This window comes from Lycium barbarum, chromosome 11 (assembly GCF_019175385.1).
Source record: "Lycium barbarum isolate Lr01 chromosome 11, ASM1917538v2, whole genome shotgun sequence".
NCBI lineage: Eukaryota > Viridiplantae > Streptophyta > Magnoliopsida > Solanales > Solanaceae > Lycium > Lycium barbarum.
Window position 1 is genome coordinate 50,897,993 of NC_083347.1, and position 13,999 is coordinate 50,911,991.

The 13,999-nt window shown below is 43.0% G+C and overlaps 1 pseudogene; it reads right to left on the reverse strand.

The window, feature by feature from the left end:
* Positions 1-5,444: 5,444 nt before the first annotated feature.
* LOC132620959 (5S ribosomal RNA) lies at positions 5,445-5,563 on the reverse strand (annotated as a pseudogene).
* Between the last annotated feature and the right edge of the window lie 8,436 nt (positions 5,564-13,999).

The following is a 13,999-nucleotide window of genomic DNA, read 5'->3' on the forward strand; positions in this document are numbered from 1 at the left end:
CTCCCCGAGAAACTGGAAGCGAACCACCTTACTCTGGCAGTCAACATTAGCGTAACAGGAAGCTAGCCAATCCATACCCATAATAACATCAAACTCAGTCATATCTAACTCTACCAGATCGGCCTTAGTTTCATGGTCACAAACAATTACGGAACACTCTTTATATACTTGTTTCGCTACAATAAAGTCCCCGATCGGTGTGGCTACCTCAAATGGCTCTATAGGTTCAGACATAATACCAATTTTCCCAGCAACAAGGGGTGAAATATATGATAAAGTCAAACCTGGATCAATTAATGCATACACAGATCGAGAGAAGACCAATAAAGTACCTGTAACGACATTAGGAGATGCCTCCTGATCCTGGCGACTGGCCAAAGCATAAATGCGGTTCGAAGGACCGCTAATACCAGAAGCTCCACCACGGCCTCTGCCGCGACCCGCTGGTGCTGGAAAACCCTGCCCCGTAGGGCGCATAGCCACTGACGAAGATGAAGACCCAGCGGCTGATCCGGTAGGCTGCGCTGCACCACCCGAACTACCCTTATACGGGCAATCTCTCACAGAATGGCCCTGACGACCACAAGAAAAGCATGCACCGGTGGCTCTGTAGCACTCTCCCGGATGATATCTGCCACAAAGAGAACACTGAATCCTGGGTGGCCTCATCTGACCAGAACCCGTATCTGTCCGCGAACCTGAAGCCTTGGAGCTCTGGCCCGCTCCTGAATACCCTGGGCTATCGAACCTGCGACCTGTAGGCTGGGGAGGCGCGCTCTGCGCCGGCTGAGATGAAAATCTGCTAGGCTGCTGCGGCTGTTGGGGCTGTCTGCCCCGAAAATCTCCAGATGACCTGGCCCTCTTGGGCTGTCTCCGATCCTGGCCCCTGTCAGGCTGATGTCCTCCTCTGCCCCGATCCTCCATGCCCTGGGCGTGGGCCTGAATACGGGCAATGTCCATACCAGGATGAGCTGCCAATACTAAGCAGCTATCAACAAAATACCGATCCAGCCCCATAATATATCTGTGCATCCGGTCCGCCATAGTAGCCACCACAGTAGGTGCATATCGGGCCAAGGAATCAAACTCCAAACTATAGTCCCGGACACTGCGGCCCTTCTGCCTCAATAATAAGAATCTATCAGATCTGGCTCGTCGCAACTCTGGGGGCAGAAAATGTCCAAGAAATGCCTGAGAACAATCGCCCCAAACTGCTGGGGGAGCGCCGTCCCCTCTGGATAGCCCCCATTACTCGTACCAGTTTGCCGCCACATCATATAACCGGTACGAAGCTAACGCGACTGACTCTGTCTCGGAAGCATTAATCAAATCTAGAGTGCGTCGCATCTTCCTGATAAACTCCTCAGGATCCTCCTCGGGCTTTGTCCCGAAGAACTCTGGAGGACTACAAGTCAAAAACTCACGGGCTCTCGAACTATCACGTCTGACTGCCCGGTCACCTCCCAGTCCATGCCCCTGAACCTGCCCTGCCACAAGTCTCGTCAGCAACTGGACTGCCTCCCTCATAGACTGATCCTCAGTGCCTGGCCGTGGAGCTGGAGGCTCAGGTACTGGAACTGCGGGAGCTGGCGGTGGAGCCGCCCCCCGATCTGCAGCTACGGCTGCCCCTATCTCCTCCACGAGTGGCGGTGTAGAAGAACCCTCTGTCTGGGGCAAAGTCTCCGGAGCAATATGTGCCTGGGCCCTGGTAATCCTCTGGACCCGGCTAGACTCTCCCAAGGCTGCTGACTTGGCCTTTTGGGCCGCTGTTGACTTTTTTGGAGGCATATTTGCAAATATAGCCACTCGTTAGGGAGGGGTCATCCTGATAACACAGCTCTATCGCACGATCTAAGACAGAAAGAAGGGTAGTATCCTAAATGCCCTGTAGCCTCCTGTTTATAGGTGTGGTGCACAACACACCAATAAACAAGACTCTACTAGACACGGTCTGTGGACAATCCGAGGACGAACCGCTCTGATACCACTTTTGTCACGACCCAACCCCGTGGGCCGCGACCAGTGCCCGAGCTGGGCACCTATACGTACCCGATACCCAAATTAGCATATTAACAGAATAATAATATAATAATAATATCAGTGGACGCTACAGAATTTAACAGAAAAGCAGACTTGGCACACATAGGCCGATAAGGCCATCATAGAACAAAGTATCCCAAACATATGTACAGAACCCACACAGATGTATCCACAGACCTCTACAGAACATATCATAATCATAAGACGGGACAGGGCCCCGTCATACCCAGAACAAAGTACATATCCAGATAGCAGTGACAGACTGTACCAAAAGATGGGCTCTGAAGAAGAGAGCGCCCCAAAATAGCAGAAGTGGGATCCTAAACAGATGGATCAGCGAACCTGTCGTCTGTACCTGCGCGGCATGAAAACGCAGCCCCCGAAGGAAGGGGGTCAGTACGAAATATGTACTGAATATGTAAAGCGGAATCACAGAAGTCAAATCATAATGGTTACAGAAAATGAGTACAAAATCCGGAGTGTCAAATGCATATTTCCGAAACAGACAGAATGTGTACAGAAACATATGTCATATCATATCCGGCCCCTGCCAAGGGACTCGGCAGACAGAACGTGGTCACCCTCCCGACACTGGTGCCACAATACAGAGGAATCAGAAAAAGGGGCGTGGCCCCGTATCATAAAATGTCATATCAGAATGGCCATAACAGATCAGATCAGAATAGGCGGACATGGCACATCATACTCCACAGACCCATGTATGCGTATACCTGCCCCCTCACATCGGGGCGCGGCGAACAATGCAGAGAATAACGCTTGACAACATATCCTGGCCCGGGCTCAGTGTGGGAAACATTGGGACATCCACGAATGGAGTAGTGAGAGACTAATGCAATTTAAAAATATTATAAATGTTTTCAAAGACTCAATGAAGCGTATCAAAGCCAAACAAATCCAATGGAGTCGGACGGAATCATAATAAATGTATCTCGGGTATCTTAATAAATTACAGAAACATAACCTTCCTGAAGTCATTCCGAGTGTCAAAATAATTTATAATATTTAATAGAATATTTAAAACAATATTCGTTAAGCGATTAGTAGGGTAATCAAAACATTTCTTTCAAAAATCGCTTAAAAAGGAAGTTTTAGCACATTAAGGGGAAAACCGGAAATAGTGGGCCCGCCTCGGGACAAATAAGGCGGCGGGCTCAAATTATGCCCTCTAAGCTTATGGTATCACCTAAAAAGGTTCTACAAACATTCTATGACTTTCCAAGTAATTTTTAACAAAATTGCATAATTCCAAGAAATAGCGTATAAAAATGGTTCAATTCTACTGAAGGAAAAACTGAAATTTTCTTTTGAGGATTCTGAGGGCCAAGAGGTCCTTCGAGGCCCGGATCCGACCCTAACACACTAGGGGCATGCCAAGGGAAGAATAGGGGTTGCTTTACATACCTTTCACGCTCCTTAAGCCTTTCCAAATTCACTTCCCGTTTCGTCGAAAAACTGCAATTGGTCAAGTTTACCAATTGTAAGCTATGAATACCAAAGTTCCAACTTAATGCATATTTGGCTACCGAAATTTCGGCAACACTTCCCCTATACATATAGCACCCCGAGAATTCAACTCGGCTATAAATCATCGACAACAACCCAAACGACAACAACAATATCAACAATGAACATTAAAAACATAAATATCCTTCAACTAGTCATTTTTCTCACAAGTTGACATAATCTTCAATTCAACCCAACTTTCAACTAAGATCAATAATTTCACATTCAACAACAATCATGATCATCACCATATAGTTCTAGGAACATTTCGTATCGTTTTCCTCAAGATATACACTCGATATACATAATATACAACTTTCCGCCAAAGTCATAACTTATGCAACACATCAAATCTTTGGCATACAACTTCATAACAAGTTTCCAACTTCCAAATTCATCAATGATCATCACTATTAGCAACCAAACAACTTCATTTCCTTAATGTCGGAAAATCATACTAAAACGACATAAGTTTCTACATTCCAATTCAAAACAAACTTATATCATTCTAACTTCATTTACATATCAAGTATTACAACAACACTCCAATACACTAAACAACTTAATTCATTTCTATTCCAAATGTAATATACCACACGGCCATATGCTTATTTTCCCATATCAACTAAATTCATCCAACTTTCAATTCCCATATGCATTTCATCACAATCACAACTAGAATATAACATGAATTCTATACATTTTGGCTATACAACATATATATACACACGGCTACACCTCCAATTCCAAACCCACATTACAAACTTCCATTTTTCCATACAATCAACACATTTCTACATACTACAACACAATCAAAACTTCATAACACAATAAAAAGGTAGAAATTCTTACCTTTTCTTCAAGTCTTCTTCACTTGAACTTGTGTTCACTTTGAGGAATCTAATGCTCCCCACTCCAAACCAACTATACCAAGTTACAAAGGAACCTTGACTTAGTAGGAAAATCACAAGAAATGAATTTTTGGAGCAATATTTTTGGTGGCTATTTTTCTAAGCCAAACCCGAAACCCTCTTGGTTTTTTGCTCTTGTTCTTGACTTCTTTCTTGCTTATTTTTCTTGAATGTTCTAATGCATATAATGAAGACTTTAGGCTTCTTATATTAATTGTCACATGATCATGCACATGACTAATTAATTGGGCTTGGATCAAGACCTTATGTTAATTAATCACATGGAAATTTAATACAAAATTTGGGCTTGGGCCACTATGGCCGGCCACTACAATGCATTGGGCCTTAAATTCCATTCCATTATTTTTGGCCCAATGACGTATAGTCCACGTTTTGTAATTCCCGAAACTAATTTCCAAAATTCCAAAATTGCCCTTAGCCTTGTCTCACACTTTCATGACTCTATTCTTTCATGCATAACTCCTATGTCCAACAAAATATCAAATTTGACCTTATATCTCAAGAATCCAATATAATTCAAGTTTTTTTTTTTTTCAAACGTGTGAAAACACGGGATATAACATCCTCCCCCCCTTTAGAACATTCGTCCTCGAATGTTTAGACTTGTCTCGTACTCTGTCCATGATCCCATCCTTTGGTACATCCCTTTATCGAATCATTCTTCCCGTTATCCTATCGCATTTAATCGTACCATCACCATAACAGGTCTCCATTGGTTATTTACCCAATCTTTGCTATGCTTACTTCTATCCTTCTCGTAATCTTTTCATCCATTCCCCAACTTTAACCTGTTTAAATCCACTCATACCCTTCATAGCCTTCTACTAGTGGACAACTCCCTTGCTTGGCTATGGCACCTTCCTTGAATCTCTAACCGTGAGGTTCACACACTTCTAATTTCCCTCAAGATGTTCTAGTTCCTCATCCTTATCTTATGTCTAAACCTACAGGACTTCTTAACATACTTCCCAGGGGGGTCACCCATCCTAGTACTACTCTCGTCCAAGCACACTTAACTTCGGAGTTCTGATAGGATCCGGTGCGTTAGTGCTGGTATGATCACATCCATCCTACTGCATGGCCTTTATCACGTGACCTAAAACAAGCTGAGGTTCTAACGGATCCCAAGAAAAATTCTGGTCACGCATCTCCCTCCGAATTGGAAAAGTTCCTCATGTTACTGACCACGCAAATATTGTTTTAGTCTTTGGAACTCCCTATTACTTCTCGGTTTTCCCATTGTCGGATGTCTAATTTCTCTAATACCTTAGTCCGTCCTTGTGCTCGCACTTAAGCTTACTTGCTTCCCCCCTTAAAGGTTCTACCTTATGGTATCACTATCTCCAGAGTATTCCATTCGAATCCGTAGTCGTAGTCATTTCGTCATGATCCTTAACATCCTTCCTTTTTCATTCTTCATCTTCACGGCTCAATCATACATGCAATATTTCTTACCTTACCCGACGTACATCCTTCATGCCATTGCTTACCTTTGTACTGATTCATTCAATTGTCCAGTTCACAAACTTATAACTGAACTTATCACTAAGAGAGATATTTGATCTGTTCGTCTACTTGTACTTAAACTGACTTACCTCTATGTCAACCGATCCATTATCATAAATATATATTCTGATAACGTGGCCTCAACGAAGTGACTTACTCTGTGACTTCCCATATCATCACTCACTTTCTCCCGTCGATACTGTGCTTCTACTGAGATCAAAGGTTAGTATAAGGAATCTCATTTTCTATGATTTGACTCTATCACACGATCTTAGATGTGAAAGAAGAGTAACCACCCTAGAGGCCCCATAGCCTCCTGTTTATAAATGTGGCGCGCTTTACACCTTAAACAGGATTCCACTGGACACGACTTTGCAGACAACCCCTAGGATGAACTGCTCTGATACCAACTTCTCACACCCCAATCCTGATAGGGCATGATGGGCACCCGACCCCTTACTCAGAGCCGAGCGAACCCACTGGTTCTCGTTATGTTCGTAATCTCACTGGACTCTTAAATCACGAGATGAAATGCATACTGAAAGCTTTTCAAAAACATTCTTTTCGTCGTTCTCAAATCAAGTAAAATCTGTAATCATATGAAATTTGTAACATAATGCATTATGATACATCAGCTTGCAGAGCCGCCTACAAGACTGACATGCTATATACGTGACTCTGTCTGCAAAGTCTCTAACATCAATCAAGATACCATAACATAGATACTCTAACTCGGCAACACTCCGGAAGGAAATAGAGCTCTCCAATCCAGCTGGAACATCTTCTAGCAATATCCTCCACTCATCTGTATACACCTGCGTGGCATGAAACGCAGCATCCACAAGAAGGGACGTCAGTACGAATAGTGTACTGAGTATGTAAGGCGGAAAGTGTAACACAATTGCCATTTATTAAAGGTGAGAAGAATAAGAATCAACTTGGTATTTCTGAACTACCGATGGAAATCTAGCATATGTATACATACCTCTTCATCTTCTTGCGATCTTTACTAGGTCTGTATACCCTACCCTAGTCCTGGTTACCTTATCATCAAATGTTATCTGAACATGTGTTGCGGCGTGCAACCCAATCCGTATATGATACATGTCTCTCTCTTTACTTTCTCATGCTTAACCATATCTATGTGCGGTACTGTGCCTTTATCTTACTAATCATCCTATACTAACTGCCCAACTGATCAGTGGTAACTGCTCGACCGGCTGCAGCCCGGTGGTAATCGCCCGTCCGATTATCGCCCGACGGTAGAGCGCAACTGCCCGACTGATCAGCGGTAACTGCCCGACCGACCGTAGAACGGTGGTAACTGCCCGACTGGCTGCGGTCCAGTGGTTAATATATACATCTGCCCAACCGGCCGTAGCACGGTGGTAATAACTGCCCAACTAGTCGTAGGCTGGTGGTAAACACATATCTGCCCAACTGATCGTAGACCAGTGGTAAATACATACCTGCTCAACCGGACTTAGCCCGGTGGTACCATTTGCCCGACTGGTCGTAGACCAGTGGTAATTATAATCAACATCATAACTAAGCTTCTACAAGTAATCTCTATGCACTTCTCTTGGTCTTCGCTTAACCTGTAGTGTCTACATAATCATATAAGCTTCATAAGCACATCTCTGGCCATTAGTACTTCTTCCCACTTGACTAGGCTACAACCAAATACTAAGATACAACATGAGCCTCTCTTCAAACATTTAAATACCTCATCAGGGATCCTCTACTAGCACTCTATTCATGTCCTATAAACATACCTTAAGAACCTGTTTCTAAACTCATTGGATTATTATTATGGAGCCGTCATCATGAACACATCTCACCTTGAAGGAAAAATATCATAAGATGAGATCAACATCAATGAATTACAACAATAGCCATGAAACAAGCTCAAGGATATCACAAGAACATCGGGAACTGTAAGCTTTGGTACTTTTAGAAACGAGTTTATTGAAGATGTCATATATAGATTCACAGCAAAGGGATCATGCCTTTAGAAAGAAAGGATTTAGCCTTAACATACGTGGAACCTTGCTCCTTGACCTTCCCACTTATCTCCTGACTTGTAATCTACATATAAAATCGTTCATACTATTATTAGGCTCACCATCATACACTTGTCTTAGTCCTTCAAATAAATCTTTCCAGAATCTGCCGAAATTTCGGCAGCATCTCCTCTGTTTGTATGCCTAGCCCAAAATTACAATTAAGCAACCAATCAACAACAACAATACCAACATCAACAACCCTATTATCCATACCAATATATTCCATAAACATCCCACACGATGTTTTTCAACATACAACAACAATATACACTTCCTTTCATCCCAATCAAAGAGTACAATCTCATAAACACACCAACAATATTAGATACCATATCTATACATATAAATCAGCCCAACCACATGTTCACAACTTGTTCAGAACAGCCCATGAACACAACAACTACAACACAACACTTTATGACCTTTCCTCCATAACTATTTTCACTTTTCAGGCTTGCTAAACCTTCAAATAACCTCAACATAAGAGATAGGATGAATAACATACCTTATACTTGAAGAAACTCAGCCACATCAACTTTTTCCAACACCAACCTTAAGTAGAAGCAACAACAATCACCTTTCGTGGACTAGTTTGGTGTAATCTTGTTAAATTCTTGATTTATTGGACTATAATGATTGGGGGAGGTGTGGAGAAATTTCTAGGACTCTTTAGAGTGTTATTTGCTGAAAAATGGAGTTGATGGGGGTATTTATACCCTTCCTAGGTCGGTTCCACCGACTTCATCAAGTGGGGCCTGCGGAGCCATTTGGCAGCTTGGAGTCGTGATCTTAAAATGGCCATAACTTTTGATTCTGATATTGTGTGAGGGCCCACGACTTACGGTTGGAAAGATCTTTCAATTATATACAACTTTCATTCTTGGGGCTTTTTCAAATTCTAAACTTATAATAGCGTTTTGGCCCCTCCAAGTCAGGTCATCCGAAAACGTATCTTTAAATCATCCTTTTGGAGGGATTATGCCCATATTTGGCTTAAGGGTCCTTCTTAAGATTTGCTCAACTTTCCATGTACTACTCATATAACTTTTCATATGTCCTTTACAAAATCCCGACATGTGGGCCCCACCTTAACTTATGGTTACGAGGGCTATCATCGAGTAACGTGTTAACTGATTTACTCCATACAATCTCCAAATGTCATATATATATATTCTTATGCTCAGATAATATAATCTTCATCCCTAATCCTTGTATAACACTAATCTCCCCTGAGCTGATACTAAGCCGTCCACAGTCTTGATAACGCGAAATTTTCCAGGGTGTAACAGTCAATCTCTCTTTCTGGAGGAAGACCTGGAAGTTCATCTGGGAATACATTCGGAAATTCATTCACTACCCGAACAAATTGGAAAGTTGGTGACTTTGCCTCGGTGTCATGAACTCGGACAAGGTGATAAATATAGCCCTTGGCTATCATCTTTCTTGCCTTGAGGTAGGAAATAAACCTACCCTTCGGAGATACTGCATTACCGTTCCATTCAAGCACGGGCTCTCCAGGGAATTGGAATCGAACCACTTTCATTCGGCAATCGAGTTAGCATAACATGATGCCAACCAATCCATACCCATAATTACATTAAAATCTAACATTTCAAGCTCAACTAAATCAGCTTTAGTTTGGCTATCACATATCTCTATCACACAATTTCTATACACTTGCCAAGCTATCATGGGATCACCAACCGGGGTAGATACCTCAAAAGGTTTGATTGGCTCAGGTTTCTCCCCGATACGACCAGCAACATACGGGGTAATATAAGAGAGTGTAGAACCTGGATCTATCAAGGCATATACATCATGGGAAAATATGCATAATGTACCTGTAACCACATCGGGGGAGGACTCAAGATCATGTCGTCCGGCTAAAGCATATATGCGGGGCTGTGTGGCACCTGAAGTAGATACTCCCCCTCGGCCTCTACCTCGGCCCGCTGGAGTCTGAGAAGGCTGCCCTACCGAGCGCACTGAAGAAGAACCAACTGCTGATCCTGTGGGCTGAATGCCAACTCTACCGCTCGCCGACGGGCAATCTCGCATCATGTGCCCAAACATCCCACAGGCATAGCAAGCATTCGAAACTTGGCGACATTGTCCAGAATGTAGTCTACCGCATTGGCTACACCATGGCACTGGGGGTCTCCTCTGACTATAATCTTCCCTGTACTGAGAATCTGAGGCCCTCGAACGCTGACCCGGTCCTGAATGAAAGGAGCGTTCAAATCTCCTACCCGTGAATCGGGGAGGTGCACTAGTCACCGACTGGCCTAAATGTTGGGAATAAGTCTGCCTCAATCCCCCTCTATAATCACTGCCTGCCCCCATAGATCTGGCCCTCTTGCTTTTCCTTCTTTCAATATCACGATCACCTCTTGGTTGTGGCTGTCGTCCCTCTAAGTTCTGGGCATGGGCTTGTATTCGGAAAATATCCATCCCTTCTTGCAACGAGGCCGTTAAGCAATCCTTGAACAAATGTGGCCCCAAGCCACTCACAAACCTGTGCACCCTACCTTCTATATCGGCCACCATAGTCGTGGTATATCTAGCCAAGGAATTAAATTACAGGCTATACTCCCGGGCACTCATATTTACTTGCTTCAAATTTAGAAATCTATCCGCTCTAGCTCGGGGGCCCTCGGGTGGCAAATAATGGCGAATGAAGGCATCGACGAATTCTTGCCACACGGGAGGAGGCACATTTTCTCTCCTTGATGCTATCCAATTATTATACCACAACACCGCCACATCTCGGAATCTATAAGATTCCAACTCCACGGATTCTATCTCACAGGCTTGAATGATTCTCAATGTTCTCAACATCTCGTCAATGAAACCTTGCGGGTCTTCATCCGGCTTTGACCCGACAAACTCCGGAGGATTCAAGCTCATAAAATCACGGGCTCGGGTACTAGCTGACCGATCACTTGGGCCCGCAGTCTGCCGTTGTGCTTGTGCGGCAACCAATTGTGTCAATAGATGAATGGCCTCGGTCACTTGTTGACCCGAAGCAACTGGTGGTGGAACTAGAGTTGGAGCTCCTCCTGGTTCTTCTACATTGGGCGGGGTAGAGGAGGTATTAGATAAGGCCTCATTATGTGACTCGCCCTCTTCTACATTCATCGGAGGTTATCTTTCCACCCGCCATTTTATTGTAGTCTTGCCCTTCTGGGCGGCTGTAGCTTTTCCCTTTGGCGGTATTTCTGAAATCACAACACACTATTAGGAGGATAAAATCTTATACACGGCTCTATCGCACGATCTCATAATAAGAAAGATGGTCATTTTTCTTAAATGCCCTGTAGCCTCTTATTTATTGATGTGGCGTGCAACACACCATAAATAAGACTCTACTAGACACGGCTCGTAGACACTTCCTTGGACTGAACTGCTCTGATACCACTTCTGTCACGACCCGACTAGGGGTCGCGACGGGTACCCGGGGCTAACCGCCGAGCACCGCTCGATCTATTACTCATCATACTTATTTAACGCTCTTTTATCAAAAACATACTCAATTTATAAGAAAACCATCTCTCATTCGGAAACATAAATAGTTTCATATGCACAAGCCTTTTGGTCATTAAAATAATATATGTATATATATGCATAGCAACATCCTCGTGAGACCACACAACCTACACTGTGCATCTACGAGCCTCTACTAGAGTACTAGCCATATGAAGGGACAGGACCCCGTCGTGCCCAAAACATACATATACATATAAACCAAAAGAACGATCAATGGAACCTCCGGAAAATGGAGTGCTCTTCAAATCAGCTAATAGCTCCTACGGATCTAGAGCAAGGTCACCTCCCTGTCTACCTGTGGGCATGAACACAGCGTCCAATGAAAAACAGACGTCAGTACGAACATTGTACTGAGTATGAGAGACATAAACAATAATGATATGTCAATGAAATAAGGGAAGCATCAATAAGAAACATCTGTATCTGACTGTCACGTATAAAGGAAATGATGCATAAATATATAAGCTACCCATCCATATCGGATCGGTGTAATAATCATGACCCTGCATCCAGGCCTCCCGCGTCCAGGGTATCATCTCATGCCGCCCACTAGTGGTGTCTGCCCATGCCATCTGGCTATGATATATACGTTGCCCGCCTTAACGGTGACTGCCCAGCCATATAGACGCGGTGTTATATCATCATCATCATAATATGCTCATCCTAGTGCATGCACAAAGATTTAAAGACAACTATACTTTATCGGGGTGACGTAAGGCCGTGATCCCCTGATTTCCTTATGGAGCACTCATTAACATCCTGCCTCACCTTGAAGGGAATAGTATATGAGGTGAGTGTAAGCAATAAGTGACATCATTGACATTTTAGGAACATCATATCATGAACATCTACAACTTCTATACTTTAACTCATTACCTTGTGTAGCTATTTAGGAGCATAGGCTCATATTTTCCGGAACTTAAGAGATTCATGGAGAAGAAGGAAAATCAAACTATAGGATTCAAGCCATAGAAAGAAAGGACTAGCCTCACATGCCTTTGCGCTTAACTATTCTATCATTCGCTTGGTTCCCTTCGATGCCCACGTTCCTACCTTCAAGAGGAATCGCATTAACATTAGTTACTCGGCCATAAGAACATTTTATCATTTCTAGGGAAAATTGGGCAGCACTTCCTTTGCTTATACTACTTTTCCCACATTCTATATCAACTCCCAAACGTTAATAACAACATTCACAATATAGTAACAACAATCATCATTTATCTACACTTACCACAATTCACCATTTCTCTTTGATTTCTCCACAATTATGATTATAACTCGTTCTCGCATTTTCTCAAATATAATACTTATTCCATGGTCTAAATGTCATTTATAACATATTCACAATAACAGCATACCAACATTCATGATTCATCCCAATCGCTATTCAACAATGACACTATTAACACATTCATGACCCAATTTCTATATCTTTCCACAATCCAAGTGTTTCAACTTTTAACCACTCAAACCGTATAAAATGGTCATAAAACTAACCTTAGATGATGGATGAACAACACTCAAGTTGAGCTCTTCTTGCACCAAAACCCTAACTAACTTCTCTTGAGTTTTCTTGGCTTAGATGAACTTTTAATGGGTTTCATACACTTGATTTCATGCATTTGGTGTAGTTGACCATGGTCTTCCCTTGAATTCTTGTGGATGAATAATGGAGAAAGTTCTAGAGGTTTCTTTGGTGTGTGGAGAGTGAAAATGAAATGAAATAAAAATGAGCGAGGGTCCTTATATTAAATTATGAAATCAGTCCCGACCGAGATGTAAGGTACGATCGACTTAGCGTCGATCGGATCGACGGGGCGTCGATTTGGTCATCGAAGTCGTTAAATTTCCAGTGAGCAATCTGTCATTTCCTTTCATTTTACGGTGAGAAGAACGGTTCGTCGAACTGATCGACGGAGCGTCGACCTGTTCGTCGAATGGTCTTCGCTCCAACTCAATTTTACGGCACAATCGATGAAGCGTTGACTCATCCAGCGGTACAAAGAACGGCCGTCGAACCCCCTTTCGCAGAACTGCATTGGAGTTTCATTTGACGAACTTTTCTCTCTTGCCTCTAACTTCTTTGGAATCTTAATTAGAATTATTAAGTATACCTTCTTACTTGTAGGGACATCATGTTCACCTTAACTTACGTTAGTCCCTTCACTGCTCAGCAACCCGAAGTTCCGAGGTGTAACATGCAGCCTCAAGTTGCAACTTGCTAGGCCACATCTCCACCGTAAGTACAGACTGAGGGGCGGTTTTAAACCCTTTTTTGTTACACTCGAAAAATTCTCCGTTGATGCGCAGTGAATAGACTAGCGAAGGAAACGAAGTATACGATATTTCAATGAGTAAGAAAATAGCATTTGATGACCCTAA